The sequence below is a fragment of the Equus asinus genome, chromosome 5 (genome assembly GCF_041296235.1).
Source record: "Equus asinus isolate D_3611 breed Donkey chromosome 5, EquAss-T2T_v2, whole genome shotgun sequence".
NCBI classification, from domain to species: Eukaryota; Metazoa; Chordata; class Mammalia; order Perissodactyla; family Equidae; genus Equus; species Equus asinus.
The window spans coordinates 6595900-6612712 of NC_091794.1; the positions used below are offsets into that span (position 1 = coordinate 6595900).

The following is a 16813-nucleotide window of genomic DNA, read 5'->3' on the forward strand; positions in this document are numbered from 1 at the left end:
ATGTATAAAAGCAAAATTTGGGATCAGGCTGGAAAGTTGTAATTTTAGTCTGATTAGTTTTCGGGTTATTTTTTAGGGGATGAGGGAGTCATTAACGTCTTTACCAAGGAAATCATTTGATTAGAACTCTGTTTAAGAAGATGGATTGGAGAGAAAAGAGGGAGCAGGTAACAGAGAGGAGACTGGTTAAGAGGCTCTTGCAGTCATGCTTTTGGAATTTGCATCATGTTTCTCACTCACTACTTCAGATTTGCCCGTCTTGAATTAAATAGAGCGTAAAAAGAAGGAAATATTATCTATATTTTGGCAGACTGCCTAGTGTAAATGACATTTCTCATGGTGGCCCTTCTTGCCCATTACTAAAATACTACAAGTTCTAATTTTTAGTCAGATTCAGTTAGTAACTACTTGAGATACGTGTAGACTCTGAATCAAGATGGTGACATAGGGATCTCCTGAATTTCCCTCCTCCGGTCAACATGCCAAATACGTAGCTACGTACGGAGCAATTCCCTCGGGGAGAAAGAAACTAGTGGAAAGACTCCTACATTTTGGGGGACTGAGAGAACACTCACATCAAAACGGGTAGCAGAGGCTGAGACATACTCTTGCCTTAAACCTCACCCCCAGCACCACACAGTCAGGAGGGAACTTCCAACTGCCAAATTCTCCCTGAGGAGTGAAGGGTTAAACCACACATATCCCCCAACTTTTAAGGCTGCCACTTGGGAAAGAAGCAGTTGTTAAGAGACATGCAAACACTCACCATGGCTGTCCTCCCAGGGTTCAGTGCAGAGAAAGCAGGCAAAAATGCCCATTGCGTATTGCCAATACACCAGGGTTTATTGTGGCATAATAATAATAATAATAATAATATAATAATTATTATTATGTGTAAATTATGGCATCAAAAACATAAAATGTGGGAGAGGGGAGTGTAAAAATGTAGAGCTTTTGTATGCATTTGAAGTTAAGTGTTATCAGCTTAAAATAGACTGTTTTAGCTATAAGATGTTTTATGTAAGCCTCATGGTAACCACAATGCAAAAGCCTATAGTAGATACACAAAATATAAAGGAATCAAAGCATGCTACCACAGATCATCAAATCACAAAGGAAGAGAGAAAGAGAAGAAGAAAGGAACAAAGGCACTACAAAACAGCCAGAAAACAAGAAACAAAATGGCAATAGTAAGTCCAACCTATCAATATTTACTTTAAATATAAGCAGACTAAATTCTCCAATCAAAAGATATGGACTGACTGAATGGATAAAAAGCAAGACCCAACTAAATGTTGCCTGCAAAGAGACTCACTTCAACTTTAAGGACACACAGACTGAAAGTGAAGGGATGGGAAAAGATATTCCATGCAAATGGGAACTGAAGGAAAGCTGGGGTAGCTATGCTTATTTAAGACAACTTTAAAGCAAAGACTGTAACAAGAGCCTAAGGAGGTCATTATATAATGATAAAGGGGTCAATTCATTAAGAGTATATAGCATTGTAAATACTAATGCACCAACATCAGAGCACCTCAATAAGGCAAATACTAACAGATCTGAAGGAAGAAATAGACAGCAATACAACGATAGTAGGGACTTCAATACCCCACTCAACAACGGATAGATCACGCAGAGAGAAAATCTATAAGGAAACATTTGACTTAGAGTGCACGTTAGACCAGGTGGTCCTAACAAACATATACAGACATATACATTTCATCCAACAGAAGCAAAATACACATTCTTCTCAAGTGCACATGGAACGTTCTCCAGGATAGATCATCTATTAGGCCATAGAGCAAGTCTTAATAAATTTAAGAAGGTTGAAATCATATCATGCATCTTTTCTGACCACATGCTATGAAACTAGAAAGCAATCACAGGAGGAAAACTGGAAGATTCACAAATATGTGGGGATTAAACAACATATTCTTGAACTACCAATGGATCAAAACAAAAACCAAAGGGGTAATAAGTATCCTCAGACAAATGAAAATGGGAATACAACAACATACTGAAATGTATGCTCTACCACAAAACAGTTCTAAGGGGGAAGTTTACAGTGATAAACAGCTACCTTAAGAAAAAAGAAAGATCTAAATAAACAAGCTAACCCTACACCTTAACGAACTAGCAAAGGAAGAACAAACTAAGCCCAAAGTTAGTAGAAGGAAGGAAATAACAAAAATTAGAATAGAAATAAGTGACATAGAGACTGAAATACATATAACGATACATTTATTAGTGATATATGCCTACTTTGGAGAAAGCACTGTTAGATATTGTGGGGAAGAAATAGGAAGTAGAATACTGTTTTACCCTTGAGAAGCTTACATTGTTTAGTACGGTAGGCAGAATCATGGGCCCCCAAAGATGTCCATGTCCTAATACCCTGGAATCTGTGAATAGATTACTTTACATGGCAAAGGGACTTTCCAGATTTGATTAAGGTTAAGGACTTTGAGATGGAGAAATTAACCAGGATCATCCAGGTGGGTCCAAAGTAACCACATGAATCCTCAAATGGAGAACCGTCCCTGGCTCTGCTCAGAAAAGATGTGATGATGGAAGAAGGGTCAGAGACATAGGATATTTCTGGCTTTGAAGGAAAGGTGTCACAAGTCAAGGAATGTGAGTGGCCTCTAGAAACTGGAAAAGGCAAGAAAATGAATTCTCCCCTAGAGATTTTGGAAAGGATTGACTCAATTTTAGCCCAGTGAGAGCCATGTTAGAGTTCTGATCTATAGAACTGCTGGATAATAAATTTGAGTTGTTTTAAGCCACTAAGGTTATGATAATTTGTTATGGCAGCAACAGAAAACTATACCTGTAAAAACAAAAAGTCTAATGCATGTATATTAGAATTGTGGCACAGAATATGGCACTTCTCATATTTTGCCATTCAATTTTGAGCAAAATATGGGATGTGTCATGTAGACATGATCAAAACCCTCTAAGAGTTGAGAGCAAAAGAGGGATTAAGGAAGACTTCAAGAAGGAGGGGGCGTTTGATCTGGGTTTTTGAGGTTGAGTAGAATTTGGAGAAGTGGAGATGGGGAAGACAGATTCCAAGCAGAGGGAATGTGATTAACAAAGGCAAGCAAGTATCAAAACACGTACTGCGTTTGGGAAAATGATGGATAGATCAGTCTTGTGGCATGAGTGATTAGATTAATATTGCTAGAATATTTCTTTTTACTATTGAATATTTTTATTGAATCACAAATTTATAAAGTATTCAGAAAACAGTGATATAGAGAAGTTTAGGTTGGAACCAGGTTGTGAAAAGTTTTGACTATTATTTTTATTTAACATATATTAAAAATAATGTATGCAAATATTAAAAATATGTTGCTTTTTAAAAAAAATGTAGAACCTTGGTCAAAGGTCACTTTAAAAAGAATTGGCTGGGGAAGAAAGGGGAGAAAGATTAACTGGCAGGAGAATAGTTAGGAGGCCACTGAAGCTGTCTAAATGGGGTGGTGGCATCACCCGATGAAATACAGCACAGATACCAGTGAATTTTTGCACCCATTTTCTGTAGTATTTCTTTCAAGGACTATTACTTTATAGGCAAGTTGCCCTATCTTGTGGACCTTTGGGCATATGTGATGTGCAAGACAAATATGCTTAACGTAAAATCACATTGACAAGCAATTTAACTACCTTGAAACACATGACTTCAATGACTGGCAAACGAAGTTGGTAAATCCCTTTCCCCCAAGCTCACATAGTTCTGATCTTCAGAGCCTGCCTGCCTCGTTTGGTTGGATGGGAGGAGAGTCTCCTACGCTTTCCACCTTCGTCGGTGTGGTCGCAATCCTTCCTGATGCTCTACTCAGCTCCCTGTGACAGGTCTGCTTCTGCCTTTATGAGATCCATTACCTGTGTCACCCGATGCTGCTGCCTCAGCTGTGGGCATCTTGTACTGCACAGATCTTGAAAACATGCCTGTTTCCCCAGGAGGAGTAGACATAATTTCTTTGAGTTTACTTTTGCTCTCTGCACCTTTCTTCTTACCAACTGTCTCCTGCTCTTCCTCCTAGCATCTCCTGTTTTCTGTGGAGCTCTTTCCTCACCAACCATTCCCCAGACTTCTTTCTTTAGGCCAGTTCTCACAAGGAACAGTCTTCTGCTTTATTTTATGGTGCTGTTCTAGACGTGATTGGAGCGATGATTGATTGGATTAGCATGAAAGGGAGGAGTAAACAGAGGATAAAGATGGTTGGGATTTTCCAGCCCGGGAATGGGTGCCTGGGAGAATGAGATTTGCTAACAGATGATGAAAAGTAAGGAGGAACTGGCTTGGGTGGCCAGGGTTTGGTTTTTGGACATATTAAACCTGAGGCTGTAAATGCCTCATTTCAGTGGAGCTGTATAGTGGACATTTGGAAATAACAGTCTGGCTTGTTAAAATTTGCTGGTAGATACGTAGAGAAGATAATTTTAGAGATGAAATATAGGAAGAGAGTGAGTTTGAGAGGATACATGGAGAGGGAAAGAGGACCAAGGAAAGAAAAACGTCATGGACAGGTTGCTTTTTCATGATCTTTGACTATCTTCTTTCCCTTCTACTGGCAAGTAGTCTAGTCGACTCACTGAGGGTGTCCTCCTGGCCAACTTTGAGCAACTAGAAGTCACCATTCTTACCTTCAGACCTGCTGCCCTTTTCATTGGCCTGGGATACGGGGATTTGACAAACCTATTCTCCAGTGGACTATCTCATTCAGTGCCATTTTGCCAATAGAGTTAAAAGTCCCCAACCTGAGCTGCATATCCCAAGTAGATATTTTGCCTTTACGTCATTGCAAAGTTCCTCCAAGTTAACCCAGAGAGGGAAAACCCAAGCGCTCTTTCTCTTCTGAGTCTGCAGCAACGAGCAGCAATGGAAGTGTAGTCTTTGCGATGAAAAAAATGCTCTGCACCACGTTGGAGTGCTCTGGGACTACTTCAATGCTTTCAAATAGCTTGTGCTCTAATATATTTCTTTATAGTATTGGCTATCTCAGCTGCACCCATGTGAAAAGCTTTTAATTTGGTTAAATTTATGCTAGGAGCTGTTGGAAATTGGAGCTTTGTAGGGGTTCCTCTTCTTTTCTCATTGTAATTCTCATGCGAATTTCTCCCCTGCAAAGTTATGCAGCTCTCCATCTGGCCATACTCATAAGCCATCTTCCTCATAGAACTTTGATAAAATGCATCAGCTTCCTTGGAATTAGATTAGCATCTCCATCTGAGAGCTTTCCAGGCTCTTCCTGCTGACAGGAGATGAAAGCCTCATAAATAAAGATGCTGCTTTGTTTGCCTCTGTGTTGGGATGGACCTTGTGAAGAGGAAGACAATTAGCTCTAAACATCTTTTCATTCGATGCTACAGATATTCTCTTCTTCCATGGCTTGACACTAACGCCGTCTCTTCCTGTGTTATCTACTGTGGAGATTGTACAGTAGCACTGGACGGTTATATACCAGCCTTCTAACTAGCATTTGCTTCTTTTAACTACTCCAGACTTTTAACTACTAACTTCTAACTACTTCTCACTGGAGTATGAGGGTTCTTTGTGTTTCATTATCAATTACTATCCTTCTAAATAAGGTAATAATAAATTAATTTATTTTCTCCTTAGATTTTTCATATCCAAAAATAGTCAATAGTAATTGACAGTCTATTGGGAATAAAACACCATCATAAAGTCTGCGTATGTTAGACTGGAAGTAGATACTTAAATCTGTGTCTTTATTTAGCATAGATTAATAATTTGTAGGTGACTTTCAAGCACATGGACAATTCTGGGACACAAGATTCAGACTTAGGATCCACTGACTTGAGATGTCACTGAATAAAGTTTTGAGACGAGTCTTGACTTTGTCAATGTGATGTTTGTGATTATTCTAGTTTTGTATTAAAATGATTTTGAGGAAGGTGAACTTTTTGTTATCATTATTACTATAATCATGATAAAGTTATTGGTCATAATAATTTACGTTATTTAAGAATAAGGTGGGTAGGATCTGGAAGAGGACTGTGGCTGTAACATTTCAAGAAATATCAGAGTCACTGTCTCTGCAGTCAGAGTTGAAGAGATTTAGGGAGAGAAGGAGAGGTATGTGATATCAAAAACAGAAGGATGAAGGACATCACAAAGAAGAGTAGCAGGTTTTGGCTGGAGCGTAACTCCCTGGTACCTTAGAAAAATAGCTATGATAGAAGGATGAGGATGAAGACAGCTTAGTAATAATCAAACTGATTCAAGAAGGAGCTGATGGAGAGCGTGTGAAAATGGCACTAGAAATAATTTTGTCATTGAAGCATATTCAAACTTCTCACATGGCGATAATATGAAATTTTAAAGTTTTTCTGAAAATAGAGATTTAAATGTGACATTTGTCTCATTCATATTCTCAAGACTGATGTCTCTTTCAAGTTACTTTCTACTTTTCAATAACTTGCATTTATCTTACACACCTTTTAAAAACAATTTTTAAACAAATTTTAACAGGAAATAGCTTATCTTATTTTCTAAAGTATGGAGAAATTTATTATGCATTGCCTTTATATATGAGGACTTCCCAAAGTTTAACTCTATTTCAGGGAAAACCAATTGCCTAAGAAGGTAGTTGAAATTTCAGGCCATCTTTGGTTAACAGTTTATGCCTGAGTTATGCTGCCTAGTGGTGGAAAACCAAGAGTAAGTTTTCTTAAAATACTAGCTATGATTTCAGAAAACTGTCACTCTCATCATGTTTTTATTATGGGAAAGAATCCTAATTGCAACAGAAATGAAAAAATAGACAAGAGCCATATGGAACTTTACCCATTTGCTGCCAAGAAATTGTCTTCCATTTTAAAAGCCAAGACATTGGAGATATACGGCAGGATGTAATCCTCTGTATACAACGGTGCGTCTGATTGAGTGACAGCGATGGGAAAGATGGAATGAGATGTTTGTTTTTAAGAAATTATTTACATGTACCGGTTGTGAATTGAATTATCTTAAATGGATTTTCTGATCATATGATTTTTTTATTTACTTTTGTTAGCTTTAGATTTCCATTCATGAGCACACTTCAAGTTGACCCTTGTTAACTTTTACAGGATTGTGTATGTGAGTGTGTGTGGTGGAGGAGGGAGTTCTTGTTTAAACTGGAGAAAGCAGAGTGATTTTATATTTTGTAAGATATTTAAAACATATATGAAATTAAGATGAAATAACTCGGCTGTAGTAACTTATATTGGCTTGAAATCACAGCATGAAACTGAGTATTAGAATCAAATAAATTCGAGTCTTATTAAATTTAATATGCCAACTCCTGACATGAAAATTAAGATTGAGGGACAGAGAAAGAATTGGGAAATAGCTCCCTGTGAGACGTGGTATTTAGAGTGTAATAAGGCCAGTGGGTAGGGAACTCTGGGCAGGAGGGCTCCGTGTTAGCTCTGAGGGGGCGCATCTTCTCATGTTAGAAAATGGAGGCTGAAAAGAAGTCATGGAGCAAACTCACAGTTTTCCTGAGAAACAGAAGACCTGATTAGCTGCAGTCTGACCTAGTTCATAGATTTATTCGATAATTGGTGGTGGTTGTGTTTTTGTTTTTCCAGAAGAGTACACCTACCATAATCATCCAGCTCTGGTTCAGGTGGGAGGTTGCTGTAAGAGGGAGAGCCTGCGTCTGTGGAGAAGCAAGAGAAAGTCTGAGTCAGTGTGGGGAAGTTTGGGCATGCTTTCAAGAAATAGAACCAGACAACTTACAAATGCAGAGTAGAGGAAAAAGAAACACAACTTTAATTTTGCAAGGTGGCCTGTATATTTGTTTGGAAGCCTAACAACTGTTATCGTCTGGTTGTGGCCATCCCTGTTGCTGTGGCCCTTCTGCTGTCACTCTGTCACTTTCATAGGTCTTTGGGAATTTATCACCCATTTTGATGGCATTCTTTTTCTCTATAGTGGTCCTGTTATTGGTGCACTGGGTTCCTGTTGTCCCCCAGGATAGAAATCAAGAGAGACAACAAACAGGAGCAGAAGAGTAAAAGTTTCTTGGCTTGTGCACAGGACAGGCACAAGGGAGGCAGTGCAGAAAGGAAAGGGGCAGGTGACCGGCTCATTAGCAAGCAGGATTGTGGGCTTTTATCAGGCAAAGGCTGAGGAGCGGGGCCTTGTCACGGCATGTGGAGACGGGGTTGTGCTTGTGCTTGCGCTGTTGTTCAACATGCCACCACATGCGTTGCATCTATCATTAGCATGCTAGCTCTCCACCCCTGGGTGCAATTTTTACTATGGTAATGGCGCTGAGGTCACCTTCAGTCAACTCCTGGGTGCTAGGGCGCATGCGCAAGCCCTGGAAGGGCCCGAAGCTGCAGAATGTGGATTTTGGGGGCCTCTGTCTGATTGTCCTGGCTTGTTGATTGGTTAGAAGCCTTACCTTGTTAGGCCAGGGGCCTTGTGGACCACCATGTCTCCTTAGGCTGGTTCCTTTCTCAGTCTTTGCTTTTCCTCCTATCCTCAAACAGTTTAGGATGGGCACTCCCCCATCTGTCTTGTATTTCCTTCTTTAGAGTCTAATAAAGGGCCTCATTCTTTGTTTCTTATGAAGTCCCTTGGGTTAAAACTCTTTTATTTAGCTCGCTCTTTCAGTTTCTGACAGCTTCTCAGGGGGGTGTGGTTTGTCTTAAGATAACTTGAGGGATGCTGTATAATTCAGCGCCCCAAATCATCTCTTGCAGTATGTGGTTGCAGATGACCCCAAATGGGTATGGAGCACCTGGGCGCTCTTACCTTACAAGGAGATCCCTACCTGTCAGGTTAGAACTTCCGGGATGAACCTGGGTAGATTAGCTCTCCACGGTGCCTTGGGGCAGAGCTTCTACTACACCAATGGACAAATGAAGTGCTGAAAATGATTGAGCCATAGATAGGTTTGCTGGGCTGGTTGTTTTCCAAGTCAAATTCTCCTTTTCTCTCTCTTCCTCAGTTCATGGGTAAACGAATGAATGTGTGTTTGTGTGGGTGACTCATACATCTTCATGTAGAACTTTATAGAAATGAATTTCTGTGAGATTATTTTTTTAAGCACGAGACTACATCAAAGAAAAAGAAACACTCTTTAACTGTTGACTGATTTTCACCACTTATTATGTGAGGAAGGAAATGTCAGTAACTTAAAAGAAATTTTAAGATCAATGTGTTTGAGCTTTTCTTGTTTTAAAATTCTTTGTAGAAACTTGTCAAAAAGATTATGCAATGGAAACAAGGAAGCTGAAGCTTTTCAGGGCACTGGGGAAATGTCTTTGTTTTCCCTGATGATACGAAAGTGGAGTCTTATTCTAGGGAGACCCACAGCTGGAGGTGCCGCCCGTGTTGGTTTCGTGCAGTTATTGCTAGTTTAGGAACTACTGCTCTGATTGACATGGAAACAAAGACTGGGCCACTGTGTATTCATGAGAGCCATGGTGGAATAATTGGTGAGGCAAAGGTGGTAAAGGAACCAATTGTTGGGGTCGCTCAGGCCTAAACAGACTTTCTGCTGAGGTTACTTGAATGCCTTAATTTTTCCTTTGTTCCAGTTGTATAAATCTGGTCTTAGAATGCGGTGGAAGGCCAGCTTGTCAGATTGTGACTTTATTCTGTGCCTTGAAAAACCAGGGGTGTTTTAGAAAGTTAATTTGCTCTCTCCAGCAGGACTCCACTCAAGTTCAGGAACACAGTCTATTGGGGACAAGTTACCCTGAGGATGGACATGGTTTCATTCCTGTTTCATTAGCTTTGCTGCAGAGAAGATGATGGATAAAATTAGTTATTTGCTGCTTTTCTTATTAAGAGTTTTATCCATTTCTTGTCAATGTAGAAGGCTATGGGATCCTAAATGTGATTGCTGAGATGTGTCATTTTCAGTAGCTCAGGGATCTCCCTGTAGTAAACTAATGGCATCTGCTTTCAACGTGCGTGTCTACAAAACCACGATGAGAGGGAAATGTGTGAACCTTCGCAGCCCAGACACTGCTGCTTTCGAAAAAATTCTTGCTCCAAATGTTGAAATATTTTCCTCCTGGTCACTGTGTATGCTTTTATGTGTGCATGTGTGTCTGCTCCGATGTATTCACCTAGTCAGGAATTCTGAATGCAAGAACTTTGCCTTAGAACTTTTGCTTTCTTGATTGGATTAAGATGTAGGACTGAGTTAGTATTTTAAAACAAGCTACAAGTTGTGTCTACGTGATTAACGTGAAATGAAAAATTTAGCCTCGTATCCTATTAACACACACATTGTTTATGGAAATTAGAAAATATATACTTCCATTTTGAGAAATATTTTTTACCTCAAAGCAATTTCAAAAATTGATCTTTTTCTCTCCTTTGCCATTCTAAATATGCCTTATTAAAGAGTGACTTTTTTTGTGATGTGACACTCCCATTCAAAATGAAATAAGATAAAATGAAATGAAATAAAATAAAATAAAATTCAAAGGTACCCAACCTTTCTTTTCCTCCTGGTAAGCAGCGTCTGTGGTGGAAGTTGCACTGGAATGAATCTGAGGACAGCAGTTCTGTGGGTTGGAGTTGATGCCACTTAAGCTTTTTTGGCCTTGGTTCCTCTCTTACAAAACTAAGGCCATCCAGGAATAATTTCCATGGTCCCTCCCCAGACCCCTCCAGCTCTAACACTCTATTTTGCTTTCTCTGCTGTGCACACGCCACCATCTAACATTCCCTTGGGAATGAAACTTCAGCGTGTAGCTCTGACTTCAAATAGTATTCAAGAGAGAGAAAACTCTGAGACAGCAGATCCAGCATTTTCAAATTTTAAGGCTCAACTGAGAAGAAAAGAATTCATCCAGAGAAAGGTATCAATTCCACTTGACTAAATCTTGGCACTTTCAACAACCTCCATTAGGGACGGGATTGACATCATGAAGATTTTCCCATCTCTAATGGCTGTGGTTGAGTCTTGATTGTGCAATATTTTGACTCGCACGTCAGAGTTCCTCAATGCCTCCGTCTATGTCCATGGGTAGCTCTCTAAATACAGCAGCTGTGCCATCTGTTTCAAATATTATTTCAGCCTTCGCTGTTTTGGGATAAATTTCATAAAGTGTATTGCATACACACACATTTAATTGAACAAACGAGAAGCCTTTCCAGTTTAAAAAGCTTCCTAAATGACAAGAAGTGTCCAATTTCCATTCAAATGGTTACTCCGGGGCTTTAAAATGTGTGAATTCATCTAACAGAGGCTGGTGGTGTATTTTGAGGCAGATGGCTTGATTCTGGGAAGAAAAAAAATTAAGTGGATTTTACTATCAATCTTATTTTTTTTTGGCAAAAGACTGACATAATAAAGATGTGTGTATTACTGAGAATGCTTTTTAATAATGATTCTACCTTATGTTTTCCCCCAAGAATATGGTTAACTGACTAGGAAAATCTATTTAGAGATTTTATGTCTATCCATAATGATCAGCTTAGGAAAAAAAAAGAAGCCCAATAACAAAATTGCTGAAATACAAAAGGAAAATCCCTCTCTACAGCTTTCTACAGGAGCCCAAGAGGAAAGGAATGCTGGTTTATCTGATATTTCCCCTGCTAAAAAGTGGTTGTGGCGTCAAGAAGTTGAAGATTTTGAAGCAAAGAGAAAGGATTTCATTTCTTGTGAGAATGTCTAGAGAGGAGTATCTTCAGTGGGTGTTATAGGTGTCTTGTCCAAAGCCCTTTGTATATTTTATACCAGCAGTTTTAAATCTGAGTCATTGGAATAATTTGCTGTCACTATTGCTGTGCAATTTCAAATTTAGAGTCATGTTAGCACGTGTCAAAATTGTGTCAAAAGTTCTATGCTCTAAAGGTCTTTTCAAGTCTTGCCTGCTTTATGGAACATTGTAATTTACCCCCCAAATCTGCTCTCTTTTTCTTCCATTTGTAGTTTGCAGAACTGATTGAACACTTTTGTTAGTTCCTGATTAGCTAAAACCAAACATATGTCTTATCCCTCTTGGATATGATTGTTCAGCAACCTAAGCCTAAGCCAATCAACCCATTTCTTCCTTTGGCACCAATTATGGGTTTTGGGATGGGATGGGTTTTGGGATGGGACTTAAGTTGTCCCAATCAGTGAAGAAGAAAAAGCATTTCTTTGATAGCTTGGAAAAGGTGCTCTCTCTCTTCCAGGGGACATGGACAGAGAAGCATGTAGCCTTTATCGCTCCTGACAACTTCCCGGAATCATGAGGAGAACTGACCTTAGGATGAAGCGAACAATGCGGCTAGCAGAGTGAAAAGTAGAAAGAATCTGCATCTTTGATGACCTAATTGAGCCTTTGGGTCCACTGCCCTGAATTCTGCCATGCCTCTGGACTGCCCCTTATGTTGGTCAATGCTCATTGTTAGAACAGTTCTTATGGTTCATGCCAGTTGAGTCAGGCTTTTTGACACTTGAAGCTAAAAGCATCCGAACAGATACACCTGAGGATGTGGCTTAGGGGGAGGCCACGCCAGGCTTAGTTGTGTATGTCATGAGACCTTCTCCCAGACATGGGAGGTCGGTCCTATCTCCCTGCTCTGAAACTACTGTATTGGTTTTGATATGAAGGGCATTAGCTGGAGGAAAATAATCCTACGGAATGATGTAATTAAGGTGGGTACTGGAGTCTATGTAGTAGAGCCTAAAGCTTCCATGTATTCTGTGATTGACTGAAGGTGGCAATTTCCTCACTAAGCCAGTGGTTCTCAGAGAATGGTCCCCAGAATGTCCTGACTTCTGGTTTCCTCCCCAACGTACATAGAAATTGTCACTCTTCTCTTCATAACAAGAAAAAAGCTGAACCAACTGAATCAACAAGTCTTCTTAGACCCATCAGAGAATTGAGGTGACACAAACCACCACCTAGAAAACTAGAGAGATGGGCAAACACAGAGAATCACAGATTGCTAGGAGTACAGGCTGCTGGAACCGGCAATGGGTAGAAACACATGTAACTGAGAAGCTGCTGAAGGAGAATGTGGACAAGCTTGAAAGTTAAAACCTCCTGGGGACCCAGTCTTAGGGGAAATCCTCACATTTTTATGAGATTTATCTGTATGAAACCCACCAAGTTCTCACCAAGTGAAGGTCAGAGAAAATTCCTTTGTGCTGTGGGCAAGGGCAAAAGTAGCCATTTTGAAAGATGCCCAGAGTGTTCAGCAGAGCAAAGACCTGTCCTCAAGGGAAACAGCTTTACCAGAGCCTCCTTAGACATGGAGGAAGGCAGTGAGGCAAGTGGGCTCCCTGTGGACTATATGCCTCATTAAGGGGAGAACAAAGGCTAATTGTTCTGCAAGTCATGACTCAAGGATTCAGGTCTGCTTAAACAAATGGAGATTTAATCATAAGATTATGCCATGCTTGTCTTACACCTTAACAACACATCAATAGGGCTCCTGTATACCAACAGTGAATTACAACAGAGAGCTGAAAGACACAGATTCTATCTATGAAGGAGTTTCTAGGGAAACTCAAAGAAAACAGGGGAGACAGAAGCAAGGTCACTAGAGGAAACTGAAGCCTCTGACAGCTACACCTACAGCAAACATTAAACGTAGCCTAACTCCTAGTTGGATCAACATAAAGCCTCACACTAAAGGTCTATACAGCTCAGTTCCCGTGTTCCAGTACATCATGTCCAGCTTTCAACAGAAAGTTACAAGGCGTCCCAAGAGGCAAGACAAAACACAGCCTGAAGTCAAAGTAAGCATCAGAACCAGACTCAGAAATTTTGGAGTTACTGAGGTGTAATCCCAGGATGAACAGCTTCTGCATCTTTGGGGAACCTAGTAGAAATGCAGATTCTTGGGTCCTCCCTAAACCTATTGAATCAGAAACTCTTGGTGTGGGTGGGCAGTAGCCTGTGCCGTAACAAGCACACAGGTGACTGTGTTTGAAGACCACTGCCTTAAGCATATCAAGCAGATGTGAAATTTGTAAACTCTTACGTGTCCTTAGGTTTCTCAGAAATAGAATAATACATGTTATCATGGTAACAAGGTGATTCAGATGTAAGGAACCCACTGAAGACAGTGTTTCTGAGTTTGGCTTTTGGTGTTGTCAAGCAGTATCATTGCTGATGAATTGTTTTGGATGATTGCATGTGGTTTGGAGTTACGCCAATTGCGTGTGTTTCTGTGAGGCTTTATCCCCTGTCCTGGGAACCTTATCGCCAGTGGACAACCTGGTGATGGGTGTTTAAGTCTGGATGGGGTGTGCAGGACCTTGGGGAGTTTCTCTGGGTGGGGGTGTCAGGCCCTGTGGCCCTGGAGGATTTACCTACGTTGGTTTTTATGAAGTGGGTTTAAAAAAAGGCAGAGGGTGTTAATACAGGTCCTTCTGAAAGCAAACTGTGTTTTCATCTCACTCTCTGCTCATTCAGTGCTCAGCTGCCCTCTGGCCTGATTGCAGTTATGCCGTCTCCCGACGGTCCGTTGTTATGCGTAATTATGATTGCTTTGAACTTCCCCGAAACTCTGATGTCAAAGGCCTCCTTTTAGGTTTTGAGCACAGTTTTCTATCCTGGGTTGCCCCTTACATGGTGACATATCACTGCATTCCTGCTCACACACTGGAAGCCTCTCTCCTTTTAGTGCCTCCTGTTGAGTGATGATAAATGCTTTCTGTCTAGCCCAGGAAGAACCATAACTTGCTGCCACTTGCAGAAGCCTCCTAATTTTACGTTGGAGAAAGCCAAAGTCTGGGGAGGAATGGCAATTTACTTCATTCATTCGTTTGTAAATACTTATTGAGCAGCTATAATGTGCCAGGCACTGTCATAATGGCAAAGACATGATTAGAATAAAGGAATCATAATTCCTATGCCAGGGCTCCTGTCACTGGCCTGCTTCTTAAAAGACATTTGAATAAAACAGAAAACAGAAACAAGGAACTAAATAAAAAGCAATGAAATAAAAATAAATAAGAAAGGAAAAAAGAAAAATAAAGAGAAAAAGTCCTTTGGGAGCCAAGTGCCTTCTGGATGACTAGGCACATACATTTACATTTTTGTCCCTAAAGTTCCATTGGAATGAGTGAATAAATATAAAAATAAGAAAAACAACGTAATGTAATGGAACAGCACTAAGAAACATGAAGGGTGATACCAGCAGAAATTTTGGAAGATAGAAAGCAGATGGGATTGGATCAATGGAATAAGCTAACAGAACTGATAAATGCAGCCAATACAAATGAAAGAGGATAGTAACGGAGGAAGAAGGAAGGTTTTTTTCTTTCAAACAGAACTTTGGAAAAGCCCTGAGATCATAATCTTTAGGAGCTAGGGACGAGAATCATCTGTTGGATGCTTAATAGGAAGACCAATGAAACTAGGACATTCCAAGCACCTAGAAAAGGCATACCCACGCAGCTCCAGCAGAACTGACACAAGCAGTTTGAGAACTTACATAGATGTGGATGGATTTGGCCATTGGGGATGGGCAGGGGACTTTTGAGGTGAGTAATGGAGCTAAAAAGAGAAGTTGGGGGGCCGGCCAGTGGCGCAGTGGTTAAGTTCGCACGTTCCGCTTCTTGGCAGCCCAGGGTTTGTTGGTTCAGATCCCGGGTGTTGGCATGGCATGGCTTGGCATGCCATGCTGTGGTAGGCGTCTCATGTATAAAGTAGAGGAAGATGGGCATGGATGTTAGCTCAGGGCCAGTCTTCCTCAGCAAAAAGAGGAGGATTGGCAGTAGTTAGCTCAGGGCTAATCTTCCTCAAAAGTAAAAAGAAAAAGAGAAGTTGGATAGGGCTCCCATGTAATATTAGCTACCAACAGAGTAAACCTTCCCACATCCTGATGGCAAGCTCCTACCCACCCTATCAGAGAGGAATCTGATGACAGACCCAGCTCACTCACCATAGCCATGGCTTCTGTCACTTGCAATCAAATTCACTATCAAGGGAGTGCCACCTGTATTACTCATCCTAAACTGTCACTTGTAAGTGAACAATTAAGAATCTCTAGATATTTAAGGAAAAATAACAGCATAAAAATGAGTTACCAAACTGAGCAAATAGAAGTAATTCTTGAGGAAATTGAATTGTTGGAGAAATATAGAAAAGATGATTAAAACAACTTTGTCAGTATCTTCAGAGAGGTTTGGGGGACACTGTATTCAGATAGCTAGAACAGGTTGCTAAGAAAAACTGAAGTAGAAGAGAGAGTTTATAGAAATTGAAAACCCCCTACATGATTGTTGAAATAAATGGAACAGGGCAACAGATGATGTAGAATGTAAAGTTCTTAATTCCCTGAAGCTTCTTCATATGTATGGAAAAGACCAGTCACTCTAGAGCTAATTTTTATTCAGAAAATGACCACTTGAGTGGACACAATTGACCCACTGCCCAGGTGAAAGAGGATACCATGAACTTCGTTGGCTGACAAAAGCTGTCTTCAATCTGACTTTGGAATGCTGAGTTGATTACTGGAGAAGAGATGGGAATATTTAGTTGGGGAAGAAGGGATTACCCAAGAGGAAAGGTCAACGTTTTCCCTTTTGAGGGTCAATGTTGTTAGCACCTCTCTGACTGACCAGGTCTGTGAAAAGTCTGGTGGCATAAAGGACATCAAGGTTCCCAGTGAGGAATTCACCATCGGAGAAGGTAGAATCTGGACAGGTGAGCAAGGGTGAACATTCAAGTGAAATATTAACTTGAGGAGGGTTGGGTGTGGGATGTCATGCGGCTGGGACCAGAAACACCAGTGAACCCAGCCACCCTGGAAGATTGGTTGTGGTAGCAAAGGATGATTAAGCTTGAATGTGAGCTGGAAGACCTATCTTGGAGTTTAAGTCTA

The 16813-nt window shown here is 40.5% G+C and overlaps 1 protein-coding gene across 9 annotated transcripts in view; it reads left to right on the forward strand.

The window, feature by feature from the left end:
• The window catches only part of ZPLD1 (zona pellucida like domain containing 1), a 317360-nt gene that overhangs the window by 132729 nt on the left and 167818 nt on the right, over positions 1-16813 (forward strand). Inside the window, exon 4 of one of the 9 annotated variants that reach the window (XR_011503139.1) lies at positions 12164-13718. The exons of the other annotated variants lie outside the window; for them this stretch is intronic. The gene's annotated coding sequence lies outside the window, so the exon portion shown is untranslated. The remainder of the gene's footprint in view (positions 1-12163; positions 13719-16813) is intronic. 9 annotated transcript variants of the gene reach the window in all.